This window comes from Cibotium barometz, chromosome 18 (assembly GCF_041138505.1).
Source record: "Cibotium barometz isolate CiBa-2024 chromosome 18, ASM4113850v1, whole genome shotgun sequence".
NCBI lineage: Eukaryota > Viridiplantae > Streptophyta > Polypodiopsida > Cyatheales > Cibotiaceae > Cibotium > Cibotium barometz.
The window spans coordinates 16,917,963-16,937,798 of NC_141063.1; the positions used below are offsets into that span (position 1 = coordinate 16,917,963).

General features: G+C 44.6%; 1 protein-coding gene across 3 annotated transcripts in view; it reads left to right on the forward strand.

The window, feature by feature from the left end:
• Positions 1-19,836, forward strand: part of LOC147628999 (ribonucleoside-diphosphate reductase subunit beta) — a 142,139-nt gene that overhangs the window by 55,681 nt on the left and 66,622 nt on the right. The window lies entirely within an intron of this gene.

Consider the following 19,836-nt stretch of genomic DNA (forward strand, 5'->3'; position numbering starts at 1 on the left):
CTAGCTCGGTGACATTCCCCCTAGCGTCTCAAAAGTAACCATAGCTTTAAGAAGCCACCAACATAACATTCCAGAGCCCAACCACATGTGAAAAAAGTGAAATGTCTAGCTCGGTGACATTCCCCCCAGCTTCTCACAAGTAACCATATCTCTGAGAAGCCACCAACATAACATTCCAAGAGTCCTTGGATTTGCAAGATATAAGGCAAAACAACGGCCAGGTTGTACCTTCCAATGCAGAATCACTGAGATCTAGAGCACAGGCACAAGAGCAAAATGTCTCCGATAAATCCAAAAACTTCTTGCCATAATGCAATATACTCAGGCTATTCCATGTACGGGCACAGGAGCCAATCATATCTTCAAAGCTCCACAAGAAAAAAATAAAAAATAAAAAATGTATATCTATAAATATGAAAATCCTGGACATCGATGCGTTGGTAAGCCCAAACGGCATGACTAGGAACTCGTAGTGACTAGTCACTACGCTTTGTCCAAAAAGTTGTTTTTGGAATGTTAGCTTCAAAAATGCGGACCCGATGGTAAAACCACTTTTGAGATCTATTTTAGTGAAAAATTTTGCACTGTCTAAACGCTCCAAAATGTACTCAATCCTGGACATAGGAAACTTATTCTTGATGGCGAGTTTGTTTAATGCCTTGTAATCTGCACAAAGGCGTGTAGACTTGTCCTTCTTTTGGACAGCTAGGATGGGTGCAACAAATGGTGAGGAAGATGGCTGACCGAATCTAAAGTCTCGAAAAGACGATACGGAAATCAGCTAAGAGGTTCTGTTGGAGGGACCAAATCAATATGATGATCCTCAGGACGAGAGGGTGGGAGACTGGGTGGGAGATCGTCCCTAAGCATGATGTCTTGATGTCAAGACAGGAGGTCTGCCAACTATGGGACTGAAGATGAAGATGAGACAGCCGCTATCGATGAGGTAGAAGCTGTCTAAGCGCGAACATAAATCGATGCTCCTTCCGCTCCCTTGCAGATAACTTGTGGGGCCTGGAGATGAGAAATCAAAGGAATACCAAGAATGCTCATATCCCCACGAATCATGATAGGCTCAGGAAAACCTTTACAGATTGTAGAAGTGTCCTGTCCCCAATCACGAATGGGTTCATACTGGCGAAACCACTGGATTCCTAAGATCATGTCACATCCCAAAAGAGGCGAGACATTGAAATCTTGCTGGAATGAGGTCTTTTGAACTTGAAAAGAAAACTGTTGTGCCTTTCGAGATATGGGAGTGCGGAGACCACGTGTAAACTCATCCACACCCAAATGATAGGGCACTAATGTACTGCTCCTTTTGGTAGCGAACCAGGTAGAGATAGCGTCTTCAAAAATGCCCATGTTAAGAAGGACTACAAACTGGCGGCCCTTGGCAGAGCCATAAGACGAATGAATTGATCCATCTTGGCTCGCTCAGATAGTCCTAACTGTTGTGGTAAAGTGATAACCTTATCGGAAACTGAAGCACGGGCGACTAGTTTTGTTTGAGTTCATAGAACTCATCTGCCAGGTTGGTCATATATTGGGGAGGGAGAAATTTGGTCTTCAGGTCATGGACGAGGTGTCCCAGTGAAAAGCTGTGACACTTGTGGTTTGGTTTGTATGTAAACTAGACAAATGTTGCCACCAAGTGACTGCCTCACCTGTCAGGTGGGGAGCCGCTACGTGGACTTTATCTTGTGGATCTGTCAGCTTAGGTAAAGGAAAATATGCATTAAACTGATGAATAAATTGATTGATAGTTGAATGATCACACCTATCATCATACTTACTAAAGTTTGGCTGAGTTCGGATGACAGTCGTTGATGTTGCGGAAGTCTGGCTGGTAGCACCTGTGGGCGGAGATAATGAAGAGAAGGTATGTTGAAACTATAGATGCATGGTGACCGAGTATCATTCGCTCATGATCGAGCTCTTGTTGGTACTCCCAAGGTGCAAGGTCAGCCTGACGCTGGTCTTCTTCAAATCTGTGTTGATCTTCTTCATAGTCTAGTATGTCTGCTTTTTCTTGTTGCTTTCTTGCTTTTGCTTCAGCTTTTTCTTCCCGTTGTCTAGCCTCATCTTTTGGTCTTTGTTGTCCTATTTGAAAGAAAAGAGAGATGAAGTCGGGGGTAGCTGGTAGAGTGGGTTTTGCTGTGGTGGTCTCCAAGAGTTGGAGACACTCCATGAGAAGTTCGTTCTGAGCTATGAGTAGAGCTGTGGTATCTTCTGTTGGTGGAAGAGTATGGTCTCCTTCGAGGGAGACGTCTCCTTCTGATGATGTGTACTCTCCTCTGTAGACACTTTTCTGAAGTCGGTGGTCATGCTGGAGCGAAGTTTGACCATCCAAGGATGCTCTCACGCTAGGATGCGGTGTGTGTGGACAAGCTAAATCTGATACCAATGTAACTAGCAATAGAATTATATGTAGATGAAGGATCTTGTCACACAAAGTCTCACACCACCTTCTGTATTGTGAGTTTCGTGAGTCTAGCAATCCACTTTATCACTTCAAACTTTAAGAGATGAGAGAGAGAGAGAGAGAGAGAGAGAGAGATCTGTACACCTCAGTGGGTCCCAAATTACTCATTGAAGGGCCCCCCTCCTATTGCTAGGAGTATTTGCTTTATTTCTTTGAAGAGAATCGTTTTAGGACGTTGTAGATAAGCCAAATGCAAGACCTTCGAAAGACCAAACGATGGGCTGACTGCACACTACTGTAGAAGCACCAATGATGACCAATCTAGATGCCAATGCACTCTTCCAAGGGGCTGTAGGAAGGCTGCCAGACTGAGGCTGAGAGAGGGCTGAATTGGGACTGTTTCTAGGGTTGAATATGCAACGATAATGGCTGTGTATGCTGCGTTTTCCTTCACCTGGGAGGATGGAGAACAACGATGAGATGCTGACTGCTGTGGACTGAAATGCTTCTTGTCAACGATTGCTGAATGCTGAATGCTATGCATTTTCTGGTTGGCTGAATGCTTGAGCTTGAATCAATGAATGAACGAATTCACTTGCTATTTATATGCATGAACTGGGCTGGTCGGCTGACTTTATAAGCTACATGACTTGAATATATGCTGAATATAATGCTTATAATGCTGCCGACTGGTAATAACGCTGCCAACTGGATATTAAGCTTGGATAATATGTCTAAGGCTTATGCAATGGAATAAATGCTATGGCTAAAGGTTAGAAATGCTAAGGGGAGGTTCACATGGGCATGAGATGAACGCTATGCAATGTAGACCACGACCTAATGCAAACCCTAAGGCTTCTACTGACTTCTATATGCATGAATGGTTCTCTTCAAGTGGGTTAAGGGACTTGACTGACTGACACACTATGGCTGAGGAAAGACCTGCGTGACATATCCTGGGTTTGGGCTTACAATGGGGCCACGACATACGACAAAATCATATCCAAAAGGGTCCTACTGCTGTACAGTGATGCATTGATGATGAGCCATCTTGTCACCATGCACTACAGGGGAGAGTGCATGTGACACTGATGGAGAGGTCTCATCCTCCTCCTTAGGAACTCTGTAAAGGGCATCAACGTCCAGATGTCTTGTGTGGGCATCTCTGTATAGCCAGAGCATCTTCTGGACTTGGAGCTGACGGGCGGAGTGCCTATGCGGCCCAGTAGGTCTTGGGCACCTATCGTGCTGCATCTGAACCGCCTAGTCTATGGTAACCCCGGGGAAACGAAGAGGCTCGTGTGCACTGTTTGACTTGTCTGAGAGGTGGGGTGTCATGGGTGGGTTCCTCTCTCAGGCTGTGGCGAGAGGCTTACCGGATGTGGGAGAAAAAGCTCGTGATCTAAGGTTGCGAGGTATCTGTGCCTGGATACCGTCGGTTTGATCCAAGAAGCTCGTCCCTATGTCTACGCAACTCTAGAAGGTAGAGCCCAAGACAACTCTAGATAATGGCCCAAAACTCTCTTCGAAGAGACAGTGGAATCTCCCACTATCTCATAATACGCCGGGCATCTGCAAACATAGTACTCCTCAGTCTCCACCTCGAGTGAACAAATTGTGTATATGCGGTCCACTCTATCAATATCCTCAGCTCTCCTCGTCTCCATTCTAAGCCTATGTGAAGAGACTGGGATCTGCCCAATAGGTATCCTCATGGCATGTGACATATGTCGGAATAGGTACCCAGGCTTTTGAAGGAAGCCATCAGTTGTGAGCTGTAGGAAAACCTCTCTATAGAGTTGCATTTTGGTCCCAAGATGCTTAGGTGCCTGCCATGTGTTATGGGTCTCCAGTCATGAGCACTGAGAGGTCAGCCCATATGAGGCGGTTTATCTCTTGACATGTGAGAGGCAAGAGGAGGGCATCCAAGCTATAGTTGAACGGTGGAAGGCGGTCAATCTGTAACTTGGTTGAACACAATGCTAATCAATACACTTAAATACACTAAGATTTGATGGACACTTGCTCAATACAAGAAGTAATTTGCTGAATTGACAAGAGACACAATGAGCCAGAACGGCCAATCCCTCCCTCAAATAAAGTATATTGATCTTGGGAGAATCAAGTACATAGTGTCATGGGCATTTTTGACCAGATTTCCATACCAATGCATATGAATACAGTATTGCAAACAAGTGGTTGTCGATGTAGACTTGCAATCCACACTACCCTCTCAAGTGCCCATGTTTTCTACCATCTGCTCTCTATTGTTCCACCAACACATGGTAGCAACAATCTACAAGAGAGCACGTAGGACAAGAGAACGCTACACAGGGTCTGTGATCTTGTAATCCGGTTCCTCCCTCGTGCTACTTGCTTCCATATTTAAGCATAAAAGCTTACCAAATGCAAGTAGAGTTGATGACAGCGGAAGTCTTTGCGATGGAAGTCCTTCGAGTGATGAGATCTTCGATTTGTCGTATTTCTTCGCGACAAAGGTCTTCAAGAGGATGAAGGGAACCTTGGGAAAGCTTCCCCTACGGTTTAACTTGAGAAAGGAGGGCTGAAATTAGGGTTTTCAGCAAAAAGACCAGAAATTACAGCAAAATAAAAGAGCTGTTTTGCTGAATTTCAGTCATTGGGAGTGTGTAGGAGAGTGATTACCACCCGAAAACACCCTTGGAAGCTTGAGAAACACCTTAGCAAGCTTGGATATGGAGTTGGGAAGGAGAGATTCAGAAAATGCAACCCAACAGCCCTCATGAAGGAGGCGGCCATCTCTAGAGAGAGGAGGAAGAGTGAGGTGGTGAGTTGTCCAGTGTAGGTGGCAGGCAGGTGCCTTGTTGAGCAAGCTAGAGTGGACACATGGCTGGTCACTCCCATTGTACAAAGGGGATAAGGTCTGGGCGGTGGACATTGGGTTATGTCCACCTCGGGACATCAGTGTGTGAACACCGGGTTGGTCATAATTTATAAGTGAGTTTTGGTCGCCCAAAACTTAATGAAGTGTGTACACACTCACTTATAAATCAGTGCTAACTCCTAAGGCTAGGTTTATGACTAATACTTACCACCTGTCACATGCCACATAACCATGTCAGCAGACAGTTTCACACGCACGGTTCGCGAGCGGGCGTTCCCTTACCCGGAACTACACATTGGTCAAGAAACCATGAAAATAGCATGCAATTTCAATTGCAAGCAAGCACATAAAGATGCTATGCAATACAGCATTGGTATGGACAATCCATGTTCATGAGACTATACCAAAATAGACGTGCTCTAGGCAAGTACACAAGGTACCAGACCCAATGGAACACCAATCCACCAAGCATTTTCGGGCATGTACACAGAGACACAAGTCCCAACGGAAAGCGAAGTCCACAGTATCACATGAGTGGCATCAATCCCCGGCATATACAACTGCCATGGACACCAGTCCAATGTACATACATGATGTGACTGCATGGGTGGACCAATTGGGTGGTCAAATGGTGACATCCCCCACGGCTTCTAAGTAGTTGTCCGCAGCTGAAAAGCATCCAGAAATGTCTGAAGCACATGCTTCATCTACCCATTTAGCATCAATGGGAAGATAGTTCTCAAACTTCACAAGGTAATGCCTGACAACTTTGCTTGCAGCAGCAAGCTTGCGTTCCTCGTGATACACAATCTGCTCTGGTTGCAAGATCTCCTCAAGCTCATCCACTTCTGGTGGATCCTCAATGACCGTTTCACTGGCTTCGGCCCTACATACATGTGAAGGATCGAAAGCCACTTCATTGATCTTCTCGATCACTCGAAAAGGCCCATAGTACCTGGTTGCAAGCTTAGAATATGCACCCTCTTTACCAGGCCTCTTTGCAAGTCTTGCTTTCTCAAATTTTAGCAATACCCAATCATTCTCTTTAACATCCAATTGCCTTCTATGCTTGTCGGCAGCCTTTTCATGCTTGTCTTGTGACCTTGCAATGGCTGTCCGCACTTTAGCAAAAGCAATATCCAAGTCTCTACATAATCATTAGCTACAAATATCTCATCCTTTGTGCGAAGGATGGGTGGCAAAACCACCTTACCGTAAACAATCTCAAACGGGCCCTTTCCCGTAGATGCATGCACCGTGTTGTTGTATGCAAATTCCACAAAGGGTAAGTACTTCTCCCAAGAAGACTTCTGATCAGCCACATAACATTTCAAGAGATCCAACACGGCTGAATTTGTAGCCGCACTTTGCCCATCCGTTTGAGGGTGATAAGTTGATGAGAAGTCCAATTTGGTGCCCATATTATTAAATAAGGCCCGCCAAAAGAGACTTGTAGTCCTGGGATCTCTGTCCCCCACAATGGACTTTGGCATTCCATGATGCTTGAACACTTGTGCAAGATATATTTTAACCATATGCTCAGCTTTGATGGTCTTTTTGACCAGCAAGAAATGAACTTGCTTGGTAAAGCTGTCCACAATTTTTCAAATTGCGTCATTACCCTGTTGGCTCCGTGGCAAGTCCATAATGAAATCCATTGTAATACTTTCCCATGGCTGCGTGGGAATAGACAATGGCTGAAGCAAACGTGGTGTCTTTTGCCTATCAAATTTATCCTTTTGACAGGTGATACATGCAGGTACATATGTTCCTCTATGGCCTTCCGCATACCTGGCCAAAAGAAATACCGGTCAATCATGTGCGTAGTAGGCATTATGCCTCTATGACCAGCATATGGAGGAGCATGGCACTCATCCAAAACCTTTTGCCTCATGTCAGACACCACACGTAGGCAATTATCTTTCATGAGATAACTCTCTTTGATCACATATGAGGCATGTGCATGACCAGCCATCAAATCAGCCCAAATAGTGCCAAAATCACCATCCATATGATACAAATCACGCATGGTAGACAAGTCCCCATGAGAGACAACCGAGATAGTTGCTACATACGGCTTTGGTGACAATGCATCTGCCACTACATTCTTCTTTCTTGGGGTGTGCAAGATCTGAAAATGAAACATAGAGAGGAAATTGGTCATCCTCATATGTTTCTCTGACAACTTAGTTTGGGTAAGAAAATACCTCAAACTCTGGTGATCTGTCTTCATAGTGAAATCAGCCCCAAGAAGGTAATGTTTCCATATAGTAAGTGCATGAATTACAGCCAAGAGCTCTTTCTCATAAATGCCAAGAGATAGCTCTGCAACATCATGCAATCTACAGCTCTCATAAGCCACGGCATGTCTCTCTTGATTAAGGACAGCTCCTATGCAATTTCTAGATGCATCATATTCCACACTAAAAGGCTTTTGCAAATCCGGAATGATCAACACTGGACCATAAGTAGTTGCATCTTTTAATTTGAGGAATGCATCCCTCTCTACATTAGTCCATTTGAACACGGCCTTCTTCTTTGTCAAATCATGCAAAGGAGAAGCAATCCATGCAAAGTGCTGAATGAACTTGCGGTAACTCAATTCGGGCCAATTCCGAATTGCATCAATTTTTGCAGGATCCATCCGCACACCATCTTTGGACACAATATGCCCAAGATAATGTGTCTCTGACAAGAAGAACTTGCTCTTCTTTGCATTTATGAAGAGTTTATGCTTACGGAGTTCTTAAAAAACAATGGCCAAATGAGCTCTATGCTCTTCTTCGGTCTTCGAGAAGACTAGGATGTCATCAAAGAAGGCACCTGTAAATTTTCTGTACCCACGGAATATGCGATCCATCATTCTATTGAATGTAGTCGGGGCATTCGTAAGCCGAAAAGGCATAACAAGATACTCATAAAGCCCAAATGCTGTCCTGAAAAGCAGTTTTGTGTACATCCTCAAGCATTACATGCACTTGATGATACCCACTCTTGAGATCAATTCGGCTAAAGCATACCGATCCATCTAACTTGTCAAGGATGTCGTCTATGCGTGGAATTGGAAACTGATTCTTGATGGTAAGCTTATTCTAAGCTCTATAATCCTCACACATACGAATGTTTCCATCCTTCTTTTGAACCAAGAGGACGGGTGAACAATATGGGGAAGAGCTTGGCTGAACCAAACCCTTCTCAAGAAGCTCATTCACCTGCTTCATGATCTTCTCTTTTTGGGATGCACTTACACGATAGGCTAGCCTATTAGGTGGTGAGCTACCTGGCACAAGATCAATGCGATGATCTTTCTACGGGTGGCAACTTATTTGGTAACTCATCAGCAAAACAATAATTGTGCTCTTGCAAGAATTTCAGCGTATCATTACTAAGAGTGTTTACATGTACATTATTTTCCTCAACATAACCTCGTACAAAAATCAAGTACGCAAAAACACTCTTTGTGACATGAGAGAGCTTATGACCGTAGTAATCACAACCTTAGTCTGACTAAACTGCACTTAATGATGTTTAAGAGAGAGACAAATATGTGTCAATGCAATGCAGCTATATTAGATGAATGAATGCGGTTACAATGAGATCCAAATGGATCTATACTGCTGAATATGCTGCCTATATGCTGAATATACTGAATGATGAATGAACTGCTGATCCGATGATGAAACGCAGATGCGTTTGCAGATCTGATGGCTGGACTGAATGCGTTTGCTGAATGCTTGATGCTGATGATGATGCGTTGCTGAATGCTTGATGCTTGGATGGCTGAATGGAGAGGCGCCTGAATATATATGCAAGCATGCTCAGCATAAGGGCTGTCGGCCAGATGCCATGTCCACAACTGCTGTCAGCTGCCCCATAAATGCCTGAAAAATGCCTATAAAATTGCATAAATGCCAGTAAAATACCTGATGATGCTAATGATGCTAGAATGATGCCATGTCACTGTACACCTGACTGGTGTGCACGTGACATTCCCCGCTGCTAAACTGTTGCTGGGTGATAAACCTGGCAACCTTCGACTCCTCTGTGATCCTTCTCCTCCGAACCACTGCCCCCTTCTGTCTTCTGCTTTCGGGACTGAGGCCGTTTGCAGGAGTGAAATCCTTCGAGCCAAGACTCTATGTACTGCGGGAACTGAATGGCAAATACCTGAGTCACCCCTGACCTGTCTCTGGAAACCTTTCACCTACCATCTCCGTCGTACCTGAAGCTCTGAACCTCCTGAGGCGATGTTGTAGAAAACTTCCGTCTTCTGTGGAAGAGAAACCCCTGTTGCTGCCAGTTGAAGCCCAAAACTTATGTCCTCCTTTGATGATGGATGTCATTCTTCCCAGAGAGTTCATGGGCAACATGTATGCAAGACTGACTGCTAAGATGCCTGTTATGCAAGCCATGTGCAACCCTATATGCTGTGCAAGAATGCAGATGGATGGGTTACTGATGCAGACCTAAGGGAAAATCCCTAAGGGTGGCTTGCAAAATTCTGAGAACTGGGTTTAACTGTGCGGAAGCGATAAAAATGATGACTGACTGAATGACTGATGAACTGAACATGCTCTGAGGCTGGTTACCCTGTAACGCTCTGATACCAATGTGACATGAGAGAGCTTATGACCGTAGTAATCACAACCTTAGTCTGACTAAACTGCACTTAATGATGTTTAAGAGATAGACAAATATGTGTCAATGCAATGCAGCTATATTAGATGAATGAATGCGGTTACAATGAGATCCAAATGGATCTATACTGCTGAATATGCTGCCTATATGCTGAATATACTGAATGATGAATGAACTGCTGATCTGATGATGAAACGTAGATGCGTTTGCAGATCTGATGGTTGGACTGAATGCGCTTGCTGAATGCTTGATGCTGATGATGATGCGTTGCTGAATGCTTGATGCGTTGGCTGGATATGCTGCTCCCAAAGCTTCGTGGAGGAGATGCGTTGGAGAACACACTGCTGAATGCTGCTATGATGAGCTTGGATGGCTGAATGGAGAGGCGCCTGAATATATATGCAAGCATGCTGCTGGTCGGCCAGCATAAGGGCTGTCGGCCAGATGCCATGTCCACAACTGCTGTCGGCTGCCCCATGAATGCCTGAAAAATGCCTATAAAATTGCATAAATGCCAGTAAAATACCTGATGATGCTAATGATGCTAGAATGATGCCATGTCACTGTACACCTGACTGGTGTGCACGTGACACTCTTTTTCATTACTTTCTTAATTTGTATATGAGATACAAGGGAAACGGTATCACTCTCTTCACCAGCATCAATTACATGCTCTCAGCCTTTATGCATGAAGGTGATCCTATTGGTCTCGTAAGCCTTGCACGGATCAATACGTATATGCCAAGGCTTTCCAAGCAATACATCACAGCCATTCAAAGGCGCCACAAGAAAATCCTCATGATCCACATAGCCTTGAATGTGTATGCGCAACTTGCCAATAATAGGCATGACCTGCACTTCTCTACCAACAAAGGCAGCCCCTACTTCAATTTGAGAACCCATGTCCTCCACTTCAATACGCAAAGCAGCTGCCATGTGTGTGGATATGAAATTCTCAGATGTACAATCATCAAACATGAACAAAACGGGCTGATCCTTGAGCTGTCTGTAAGGTTTACATACAACCTTGTCTTTGCTATCATGTGAAGTGTTGCCCTGCACATCCGGAACCATATGCACATTAGGCTTTGATGCATTTGCATTATCACACTTCTTTTTGTTTGGGCATGCCTTTGCAATATGCTCGGTGCTACCACAAGTAAAGCATTTCCCCTCGCTCGTATATTACTTTTTCTGCTACGGAGTGAGACCATAGTCTCTCAGCTTGAAGGGGCGCTTCTTGGTAGTGTTATTTTCAGCCTTTGGATCATTTTTCTCTTGGTTTTGGTCCTTTTTAGATGGCGGTTCATTATTTTACAGGTTTTGTACAGCCCTCTCTTTGCCTTCAAATGAGGGTTTAGCCTTATTGGATCTACTCAATTTGAGTTCCAGTTGCTCTGTGGTGGTGGCGGCTGCGATTAATTGGTGTAAGGAGTGACGAGGATACATTTGTAGTCCCGCTTTGTACACGGGTTGCAATCCCGATTGAAACCTTCTCTTCCTTTCCGCCTCGGTGACATGCATAAATGGAGATACCTCCAAAAGCACTTTCCAAAACTTTTGTACATATGCATTCACTGATTCCCCCTCATTTTGCTTCACCCAATCCTACTTCATTGTTATCTCATTCAATGCATTGGGAGGCAAGAATTGAGCCTATGATCTAACAGGATTCGGTGAGAGCTTCTCCGTGAGCCACCAATGGGCAACAATGCCTTTCATGAACATGCTTACATGGCGGATCATGGATTTCTGAGTGAAATCCTCATCACTGAAAGCAATATCAAACTGGGCAATAAAAGCAAGTGCCTTTGATGCATCATATTCCCCATGATATGCGTCAAACTTCACAGATTTGTCCCCAGCTTCGAAGTCACGAGACTTTGATGCATGTGCCTGCATCTGAACATGTTTTCCTCCATGTTTGTCCATTGGGACAGCCCCTGTTGTTGGGGTAAAGGCACTATGCCCACCCTTATAGTGTGTACAAGCCCATAAGTTATAGTACATAGTACACTTAGTACTTTTAATGTACTAAGTGCACTATGTGTACAAGTGCAATATACATGTGTGATAGGGGAGTCACACACTCATGCTTTTCATGAGTTGACTTATCCCCACAACTCTCTCTCTCTCTCCCTTGCTTCTCTGTGTATGTCTCCCATGAATGAACTCTAAACCCTAATTGACAGGTTTCTCCCCATCAACTGGTATCAGAGCATAGGTTCCCTCCCTAATATTCTACTGCACCTGTTTTGCTTGCCCTAATCTGATTTGTGAGCTGCTCCGTCATTCAATTGCTGATTTCTGTGAGCCCTCCATAGAGCTGGTCGTTTTGCTGGTCGCCTGTGTATGCACAGCTGCTGGTCGTTTTGCTGGTCACCAATAACTGGTCGTTTATGCTGGTCGCCTTGCCCTGTTCACGTCGCCTGCAGCCCATAAGGCAGCCACGTGGACTGCCACGCTGCCATTAGGCAGCCACGTGGGCTGCCACGCTGCCAGTAGGCAGCCACGCTGCCCAACTAGGCAGCGCAGGGGCTGCCCAGCAGCAGCAGCAGCAGCCACACGGGCTGCACAGGAGCCCTACGGGACAGCAAATCAGCACGTACGCAATCAGCCAGAGCATCCCGTATCTGCCCAGGTCGTGCGTAACCAGCCAAGCGCCTTCTGTCATACAAACACGTGTCAGCACAGCCAGTACAGCAGGAAAGAGGCAGCCCGACTTCTTTTTTTTTGGAAGAGACTCGTGGTGCAGCAGCAACAGAACAGTGCCCCCCCTTTTCACCTGCAAGGATCAGAAATCAACACACACAGGAAGCATCAACAATCAACAAATCTTGCAACTGCAACAGCATCAATTGCCCTTTTTCAAATTCAGCCCGAAAAAATCAGAAATTTCAGAGGTATTTGCCTCTAATTTTTTGCCAATTTCTTATCAATTTAATCAATTGAGCAGGTACAGGTGCCCAATTGCTCAATTTTTGAGCAAAATTGGCAAAATTGGGTGACATTGGTCACAATCAGGCTAAATTTGCAGGAAATTGGTCAAATCAGGATCAATTTGCAGGAAATTGGATGTCGAAATTTGGGGCTTTTGATGTAATTGTGCAATTAAGCATTCATACATGCTGTATGATGTGAGAAATCGCACATTTGGGCAAAATTGCAACAAACTGCAGTGCAAATCAAGGGGCTTTTGTGCCGATTGGATCGATTTGCATGCAGGCAAATACCATTTGATGCTGTGGATAATGTGTTGATGCCTGTGAAGCACTCAATGTGCCTGTGAATCAAGGGGCTTTCATGTATTTGATGTATATGTGGCCAGGGGGAAGCATTGTGAACACTCTGGATGCCTTCATGTGCGTCAATGTACCATGTATGATCAGAAATTGATCTTAAATCAAAGGGCTTTTCAAGTTTGTATGCTTGTTGAGCTTGGCAAAGCAGCAGGCAAGACATTTATGCCTTGAATCCTCAAAAATCAGCTTGCAGTCAAGGGGCTTTTGCCCAATTTCTGTTCGGGACTGTTTTATGCAGTGTTCGTGACTGTAAAAAATCTGATTTTCACTCATTTGGACAGCCAGGAGAGCATTTATTGCTACTGTACCTGCTGGTACAGATTTGGCACAGCTTTGTGCATGTTTTGGCATGGCTGTACACTGTTTTGAGTGATCAAAAGGTTCAAATTCAGCTGCTGAAATTGCCGGTACAGGTTTGGTACATCATTGGTGAGCGCTTAGTACTGCTGTACAGTACTTTGGAAGGGCAAAAGAGCACATTTAAGGTGCTGTCCAAAATCTGCAGCAACCAGATTTTGGTGTTTTCATCACAAAAAGTGGGAGAAAAGTTGCATTCTTGCTTCCGCAGTGGGAGATAAAGCTTGGGAGAACATTTGTGAGCACTTTGTGTGCTTAGGGTGCAGTGTTTGCACATCTTGGGTGCAGTGTTTGCACATTTGCAGGGAGTCAGGCATTACAGGTTGCATTTTGCTATGGCAACCACAGGTGAGAGCTCTTCATTGCTTCACATCAAGAAGCTTGAAGGCTCGCATAACTATGATATTTGGCAAACCCAGTGCTACAATGTGTTGCTTCAGAAAAAGCAACATAAGCCTATCAAAGAAAGGGGTGTGATGCCCGCTTCTCTTACAGCTGAAGAGTGGGAAGATATGGATGAGCTGGCAAGATCTACTATCATGTTGTCTGTGTCAGACTCATTACTTTTCAGCATTCGTGAAGAGAAGACAGCTTGGGGAATGTGGCAGAGATTGCAGGACTTGTATGCCCAACAAAGTGCCTCAAGCAAAGTGTATTGGTTGAAGAAACTCATAGGCCTTCAGATGAAGGAAGGGGCTTCTATGACAGCCCATCTCAATGAGTTTAATGGTATTGTCAGCCAGGTTATAAATCAAAAGTTGGCAATGGACGATGAGTTCAAAGCCACTTTTTTGTTATGCACTTTGCCAGAGAGTTGGGACACATTCAGGACAGCCACTAGCAATTCGAATGCTATGCTGTCATATGCAGATGTTGAGGGTGCTCTTCTTCAAGAAGAGATGAACAGGAAGAACAACTCTGTTGGAAAGTCCAATGCAATGAATGCACGTGGGAGATCCCAGCAAAGGGGTAAAAGCCAAGAAAGGGGAAGGAGCAAGTCTCGCTCCAAAAAGGATTTGGAATGCCATTATTGTGGCAAGAAGGGACACATTAAAAAGCAATGCTACAAATGGAAAAATGATCAGAAAGAAAAGGGAAAAGGCAAAGACAAAGAGAAGGATGAAGCCAAAGATGTAAAGCCAAAGGGCAAAAGTGGAGTCAAGATCGAAGAAATCAATGTGTCACATGCAGGTGGCAGTGAGGATGAGGTCCTCTTTACGTCTTCACTTGATGCCCATTCACTTCTTACAGGTGGTCATGGTATGCACTCATGGATCATTGATTCAGGTGCCTCCTTTCATGTCACAGGTTGCAGAGACTTGTTTGTCAGGTACACTGCTGGCAATGAAGGAGTTGTTTATTTGGGTGATAACCATGCATGCAAGATACTTGGCAGAGGTGATGTGAGGCTTGTATTTTCAGATGGCTCACAGCTTATGCTCCATGATGTCAGGCATGTGCCTGAGATCAAGAAGAATCTGCTTTCTACTGGACAGCTTGATGATGCTGATTATGTTACCACATTTGGTAGTGGAAAGTGGAAGATTAGTAAGGGCTCACTGGTTGTTGCCAGAGGCTCTAAGGTGGACACTCTTTATTTCATGCATGCAGGTGTTTGTCACCATGCTAATGTAAATGCAACCGAGCTGCCGGAAATTTCTATGTGGCATAGCCGGTTGGGACACATGAGTGTCAAGGGAATGGAGCAATTGTCTCGTTTGGGTTACTTGCCTTCTCTAAAGTTTTCAAGTTTTCAATTTTGTGAGCATTGTATATATGGTAGGCAACTACAGTGCCCCCACAAGAAAGCTCTTGGACAGAAAGATGCTCAGTTAGAGCTTGTGCATACAGATGTATGTGAGATGCCTCAGCTTTCTTTGGGAGGGGCAAAGTACTTTGTGTCTTTTATTGATGATGCCACACGCAAGGTGTGGGTTTATCCTCTTCGTTTGAAGAGTGATACATTCTCAGTGTTTGAGAAGTTTGTTGCTCATGTTGAGAATCAAACTGGCAAAACACTGAAGGCTTTGCGTTCCGACAATGGTGGAGAGTATACGTCCAAACAGTTTCAGGACTTTTGTGATGCTAAAGGCATCAAGAGGGAGCTCTCTACTCCTTATGATCCTCCACAAAACGGGACAGCAGAGAGGATGAACAGGACCATACAGGAGAAGGTCCGTTCTATGTTGTCGCATGCTGCATTACCTCATGGTTTTTGGGCTGAAGCTGTTATGACAGCCGTACACCTTATAAACAGGTCACCTAACACGAGGCTTGGTGGGAAAGTGCCAGAAGAAGTATGGACAGGGAAGCCTCCGTCATACAAGCACTTAAGAGTGTTTGGTTGCGTTGCGTACGTGCACATACGCAGGGAAATGCGCACCAAACTTGATCCTAAGTCTCACAAATGCATATTCCTAGGATATGGTGACAGAGGTGAAATGGGGTATAGACTTTGGGATCCCATGAATAGAAAGATCATACGCAGCAATGATGTCATTTTTGATGAAACATGCATGTATAAGGAGCCTGCAAGGCAACAGGAGCCTGGCAGAGTCATCTTTGATGACGATGGACATCATGGACAACAACAAAGGGCTGTAAATCAGCCATTACAGCAGGAAAACCAGCCCTTAAATGGTGCTGAAAATGGTCCAAATGGACAGCCAGAGATGGCAGAAGATATCCCTATGGATATACCACAGTTGGAGGATATACCAGGCATGATTTTTCAGCCTTATGGCATGGAACAGGAGCCACCAATGGGTGATATGCAGGCTGGACAGCAACCTGCAAATGATGGTCATTGGGTACGGAGGTCCACTAGACCCTCCAGAGTCCCTGACAGGTTTGTTCCAGGGGTTGACTATTTGATGCTTACTGACTGTGGGGAGCCCTCATGTTACAAAGAGGCTTTACAGAGGGCAGACAAAGCTCTATGGGAGCGTGCCATGAAGTCAGAGATGGATTCTCTGCATAAAAATGGAACATGGAAGTTGGTGCATTTGCCTGCAGGCAAGAAGGTTTTGCCATGCAAGTGGGTTTACAGGCTCAAAGTTGCATCAGATGCAAAGCCAAGATACAAAGCCAGGTTAGTGGCTAAGGGCTTTAAGCAGGAATATGGTGTGGACTTTGATGAGATCTTCTCTCCCGTGGTCAAAATGACCACACTTAGAGCTGTATTGGCTTTGGTTGCGCATGATGATCTGGACTTGATTCAGATGGATGTGAAGACTGCTTTTCTTCACGGTGATCTCCATGAGGAGATATATATGCAGCAGCCAGAGGGTTATGCAGTGAGTGGAAAGGAGAAGCTTGTATGCAAGCTGAAAAAGAGTCTTTATGGGCTCAAACAGGCACCAAGAGAATGGTATCATAAATTTGATACATTCATGAAAACTCAGAAATTCAGGAGAAGTGACATAGATCACTGCTTGTACACCAAGAAAGCTTTGGATGGCAGTCTCTTGATTCTCATTTTGTATGTTGATGATATGTTGATTGCCGGGAAATCTCGTAAAGAGATAGATGCCTTGAAGCAGAGGCTGCATCAAACCTTTGATATGAAGGATTTGGGTGATGCAAATCACATCTTGGGTATGCGGATACTTCGGGACAGAAATCAGCATGTGTTGTATTTGTCTCAGAAGGAATACATTGGCAAAGTCTTGCAGAGGTTCAATATGGATGGGGGGAAGAAAGCTAGTACTCCTTTGCCTCCATATGTGAAACTCAGTGCTATGGACAGCCCACAGTCAGATAGAGACAGGGCTGATATGGCCAAAATTCCGTATGCTTCAGCTTGTGGCAGTCTCATGTATGCCATGGTTGCTACTAGGCCGGACATTGCATTTGCAGTGGGAGTGGTTTCTAGATACATGGCCAACCCTGGCAAGAAGCATTGGGAAGCAGTGAAAGGTGTCATGAGATACCTGAAGGGCACACAGGATTTGTGCATTTGCTTTGGCAAACAGGATGCATTAGTGCATGGTTACACGGATTCGGATTATGCCGGTCATCCAGATAACCGGAAGTCTACTACCGGTTATGTATTTACATTCACAGGAGGTGCTGTGTCATGGATATCCAGGATGCAGAAGTGCACTGCCTTATCTACTACAGAGGCCGAGTATATTGCAGCCACAGAGGCTTGCAAGGAGGCATTATGGCTATCTCGGTTAGTAGTTGATTTGGGTTATACAGGGGATATTCCATTGTTGCATTGTGACAGTCAGAGTGCCATTCAGTTGGCAAAGAACCCTGTTTTTCATGCAAAGACAAAGCATGTGGATGTGAAGTATCACTTCATCAGAGAGGTGATAGAGAACAAGCAAATTCAGCTTGTTAAGATTCACACGGATGACAACCCGGCTGATCTGTTGACGAAGAGTTTGCCTCCGGAGCGGTTTGCTCATTGCAGACACTTGATGGGCATTGGATGAGGCCAGTTTCAGCCTTGATATGGCCTTGTATATTATCATGTACATGCTGATTTTTTTTTCTTTTCCTTTACTTAAGGGCACTTTGCCTTTAAGTGGGAGGTTGTTGGGGTAAAGGCACTATGCCCACCCTTATAGTGTGTACAAGCCCATAAGTTATAGTACATAGTACACTTAGTACTTTTAATGTACTAAGTGCACTATGTGTACAAGTGCAATATACATGTGTGATAGGGGAGTCACACACTCATGCTTTTCATGAGTTGACTTATCCCCACAACTCTCTCTCTCTCTCCCTTGCTTCTCTGTGTATGTCTCCCATGAATGAACTCTAAACCCTAATTGACAGGTTTCTCCCCATCACCTGTGATTGTCATCGTTTTACGACCAAAAGGTGAGGCATAAGGCATAGATACATGTGTGGTGTAAGTATGAGGCATGGTTGGCCCTCAACATGCATTGGTACATTTTCAGCGATAGCTTCTTCCTTAGGAGCACACTCGAAGGCATGAGTGGCATGAGAGATACGCGGAATACTTGCACCAATTTAAAATTGCAGCCCATGATGCATGTGTTGTGCATGCACATTTTCAGCCGGCAATGGCATTTGACATACATTTTGACCACTACCATAAACATTGTATGCTTCACGGGCTACATAAGGTATTCTTGCATGGCGTGAAGTCATTGATTGTTCCTCTCTCATAGCATGGAGATTCATCCTCTTAGACATAAGTTCTTGTTCAGGCACCTGTGGGAATTCCAAGACATGTGGGATGGTTGCCTTTTCTGCATAGGCATCCTCGGTACGAGCCAAGTATGCATGTGCTGCATCCCTCGGTTGGATGTGCAACTCTTGAGCAATCATTGCCATTGCATGATCCATATAAGATTCAGCTTTCTTGGCTTTCAAACGGTCATGTACCAATGGATCCTCGCGGCGGTAAAGATTCAATTCTTCTTGTTGTGCCTGGAGAAGAGCCTGCATACGAGGAGTAAGTTCAGCCCTCAAGACTATGGACTCTTCTTCGTGCATCTTCTCTTCGCCACGGGACGGCTGTCCCACATATTCATGTTTCCTATTGTGCACCACATGAGTTTGCTCATCCTGTAAAGCATTGGAGGCATGCATTTCATTGTCCCTGCCTCTTGTGTTAGCATCTCCAACATTCACTGTATGGCTGTCCATAATGTTCTAAGTGTAGAGATAGCTAGTGTTCATGGTGATCGTCTCTCACGATAGAAGTGAAAGAGAACCATATGCTCTGATACCAATGTAACTTGGTTGAATACAATGCTAATCAATACACTTAAATACACTAAGATTTGATGGACACTTGCTCAAATACAAGAAGTAATTTGCTGAATTGACAAGAGACACACAATGAGCCGGAATGGCGGACCCCTCCCTCAAATAAAATATATTGATCTTGGGAGAATCAAGTACATAGTGTCATGGGCATTTCTGACTTGATTTCCATACCAATGCATATGAATACAGTATTACAAACAAGTGGTTGTCGATGTAGACTTGCAATCCACACTACCCTCTCAAGTGTCCATGTTCCCTACCATCTACTCTCTATTGTTCCACCAACACAGGGTAGCAACTGTCACCAGCCTGGACATTTCCCAGTCTGAAAGGGGTCTGGTGGACTCCAGGATGTTTAAATATTTGGAAAGTACAAGCTTTGGGAATGGGAGATTATCCTAGAATACAAAGGACCACACTCCTAAAATTTAGGAGAGTTGCTATTTTTGGCCTGACTCCAATGGAAATTCTGTTCGCGTCATTACATCTGGAATTGAGGA